Here is a 4,103-nt window from a genome sequence, read left to right as displayed (position 1 = left end):
ACCTGCGTCCCCTGCATCGGCAGGCGGACTCTCAACCACTGCGCCACCAGGGAAGCCCCAAATCCACAGTCTTTTAATTGAGATCACACACCTGGTCTCAGGACTTAATGAAGCTCAGTTTCTTGATGTCTCGCTTCAGAAAAAATTCAGTGAGAGACAAAGTGATAGGTAAGAAGTGGATTTATTTAGAGAGAAACACACTCCACCAACAAAATGTGGGCCATCTCAGAAGGCAAGAAGCCCTGAAGTATGGGGTGGTTAGTTTTTATGGGCTGGATAATTTCACAGGCTAATGAGTGGCAGGATTATTCCAACTATTTTGGGGAAGAGGCGGAGATTTCCAGGAATTGGGTCACTGCCCACTTTTTGGCCTTTTATGGTTAGCCTCTGAACTGTCATGGCCCTGGTGGGTGTGTCATTTAGCATATGCTAATGTATTACAATGAGCATATAAGGAGGCTCAAGGTCCACTGGAAGTCAAACCTTCTGCCATCTCGGACCTAGTTAGTTCTAACCAGTTTTTGTCATGTCCTATGGTTATGTCATTTTTTTTTTTTTTTTTTTTTTTTGTGGTCCTCGGGCCTCTCACTGTTGTGGCCTCTCCCGTTGTGGAGCACAGGCTCCGGACTCACAGGCTCAGCGGCCATGGCTCACGGGCCTAGCCGCTCCGCAGCATGTGGGATCTTCCCAGACCGGCACGAATCCGTGTCCCCTGCATCGGCAGGTGGACTCTCAACCACTGTGCCACCAGGGAAGCCCAGTTATGTCATTCTTTTAAAGGTTGTGCCCTGTCCCTTTCCTTCCTGTTTCAGTTTTAGCAATTAAAATTACAAAACTTTTAAATTGAGAATACACAAACACATATTCCATTAGCCGTCAGAGTAACGATGTCATACATCACATAACCTCTGGAAAATTCCAGAGAGAGAGAGAAAGAAAGAGAGAGAGAGGGAGAGGGGGAGGGGGAGGGGGAGAGGGAGGGGGAGAGAGACAGAGAGAGAGAGAGAAGGGGAGGGGAGGGGGAGAGGGAGAGAGGGAGACAAATAACATCTTACTATTACTATGAAAATAGTTTTAACTTTGTAAAATACCTGAAAGTGCCTTGGGGACCCTGAGGTCCCCAGACAACATTGGGAACTGCTGGCCTAGAAGCCCCTGCATCCCTGTATTCCTGACCCTGGCTGACTCTCTTAGTTCTATCTTAATGACCTGTCTCCCTAACAACCATTTTCTCCTTTTCCTTTTGGTAATAGGACCACCTAGGCTCTGGCTGAGAAAACGACCACCCATCTAGAGACTATATTTCCCAGGCTACTTTGCAGGTAGGTGTTCCCACGTGACAAATTTCCAGCCAAAGGAAAGGGGCAGAAAAGATGTGGAAAACTCCCAGCTCACATCCTTAAAAGGAGGGTCCTTAAAAGGAGGCTACTTGCTCTCCAGTATCTCTTTGCCCTTTCCTGCTTGCTGTAACAAAGTTATAGCGATGATGACTTGGCTTCAACTGTCTTGAAGAGGCTGACACTTTAGGAGAATGGTTCCCAAATTGTGGTCCCCAGACCAGCTGTAGCTGCAGCAGTGGCACCTGGGGCTTTGTGAGAGAGGCAAATTCTCAGGCCCCATCCAAGACCTGCTGAATCAGAAACTCTGGGGCATGGGGCCCAGGACTGTGTTTCCAAAAACCCTCCAGGGGATTTTGATGCACAATCAAGTTTGAGGACCAGAGCTGGGAGATGTGGGGCAACAAGACAGAAGGAAACTGGGTCCATGGATCACCTCAGCAGGTAGGGCCGACCTACTCCCTGCCCCATCTACCAGTGTGGATATTTACATGAGAAAATCAATCCATCTCACTAAAGCCTCTGTTATGTGATCTTTGGTAAATCAATACCTTAATCGACAGTATATTTAAGTACACTCCTTGATTCTTTTTGAATTAAAAATTTTAGGCGTACACCACACAACCATCAGAAATGGCTACTATTGGGTTGGCCAAAAAGTTCGTTCGGGTTTTTTCCATAATGAACCTTTTGGCCAACTCAATTTTTTTTTTTTTTTTTTTTTTGCTGTAGGCGGGCCTCTCACCATTGTGGCCTCTGCTGTTGCGGAGCACAGGCTCCGGACACGCAGGCTCAGCGGCCATGGCTCACGGGCCCATCCGCCCTACGGCATGTGGGATCTGCCCAGACCGGGGCACGAACCCGTGTCCCCTGCATCGGCAGGCGGACTCTCAAGCACTGCACCACCAGGGAAGCCCTGGCCAACTCAATATTAAACAAAAAACTTAAAAAAAAAAAAGGAAAAGACTAAGTTGGCAAGGATTGGAGAAACTTGAACCCTTGTGTACTCGTGGTGGGAACGTAAAATGGTCCTGCCACTGTGGAACACAGCTGGGCATTTCCTCGAAAAATTAAAAATAGAATTACCATTTGATTCAACAATTCTACTTCTGGTTGAAACTTGAGGACCTTGAATAGTACCTCATATAAGTGGAATCATACACTATCTTTTGTGACTGGCTTATTTCACTTAGCATAATGTCCTCAAGGTTCATCCATGTTGTAGCATGTGTTAAAATTTCCTTCCTTTTTAAGGCTGAATCATATTCCATTCCTACAGCTAGGAGTACCCATGTAACATAGCTCTAGACAATGAGATGTAAGCAGAAATCTACCAGAGTCAGCTAAGAAAGATTTGACCTCCTGTCTCAAATTTAGATACAATGCCTGGAGCTGTGGCCTCCATCCTGTGACCATGATGTAAAAGCCAAGACAATCAGAGAGACCTCAGTAACAGCAGCAGCCTCCCTCTAGACTTCTGTGGAAAAAAACTTACGTGCACACCACTGATGGGCAGGTCTGCTGTTACTTGCAGCCAAAAGCATTTATAACTAATACACTTGGTCAAGTTATATCACCTCTGTCTCCCCAACCGGAATGTAGGTTCCACAGTGGCAGAAAACATGACTTTGTTCACCACTATGTGACCAGCCCTTCCTCTCCCAGCCAGTGCCCGGCAGAGACCACACAGATGGAATGAGTGTTTGTGGTTATTCATCCAAAACCTAACAATACCTTCCTTTGGGGTTGACTGAAATAATCATGCAAAATGCTTAAAACAGCACTTTGTACACAGTAAGCCTTCAAAAAACAGATGTAGCTGAATGTCTCCCCATGGCCACCAGGCCACCTCCCACTTCCTCCCGACTTCCCCTGGGAAGCTTTGCTCAGACAGCTGGCTCTTCATCACAGGGTACCACACAACTGTGCTGCAGCCATCCAGCCTCTTTTGGTGTCACCCTTTTTGGTGACAAGGACCACGGGGAGCTCGCACCTTTGGCTATTCTCTCTTTTCCCTGTCTACGTAAGTAACAAATGGAAGCTGAAAGTGGGTCTTGTACCTTTACCAGTTTAATCAGTCCCATCTCGGCCTTGACTGTGTGTCGGTGTGTGTGCTTGACCGTAAGTATTATGCTATTTCCATTATCATCATTATCGGCTTTGGTCTAAGACTGTCCTCTGAGCAACTTCTCCTCTCAAAGACAAGACGCACAGCCAGAGGAAATTCTTCATTTTATTTCCACTCACAACCCCCAGAAAGGATCAGTCCCCGCCCTCCCTCACCTAGAGGCAGCCCCTCCCCCAACACCTTCACAAAACACTGATTTCCTCCCAGAGCTAAAATGAACACCGAGTCACCCATCATGGCCATTCCCCCCCACCCGCCCACCTCCCCAGCTGCCCACTTATCCACCTGCTCTGTGAACTCGGCCACCTTTTGGTTCCACCCCCAAATGTAGTTCCCCAAGGTCACTTGGCTTATTTTGCTTGTATTCTACGGGCAGCTTTCTTAAAGCCCTCCCTGACTTAGTCTCCAGATGGCTTCCCTGTCCTCCTTTGCATAGACATTCTGCAGAGATTCCTGGCCTCACTTCCCTGCTTGAGAGACCAGGTTTCCAAGCTCTCCCCTGCCCCCCCCAATTCCCCATGGGCCTCTGTTCCTCAGCTGTTAGTTGAAGGGTATAGATGTTGACTAAGGCCAAACATTCCATGATTCTGGGGAGGGAGGAGGGGAGCAAATTCAGAATGGACAGGAAAGGAGGCAAG

Source organism: Lipotes vexillifer, unplaced genomic scaffold (assembly GCF_000442215.2).
Source record: "Lipotes vexillifer unplaced genomic scaffold, Lipotes_vexillifer_v1.1 scaffold802, whole genome shotgun sequence".
Taxonomy (NCBI): domain Eukaryota; kingdom Metazoa; phylum Chordata; class Mammalia; order Artiodactyla; family Lipotidae; genus Lipotes; species Lipotes vexillifer.
Note: the sequence above shows the minus strand (reverse complement) of the source record.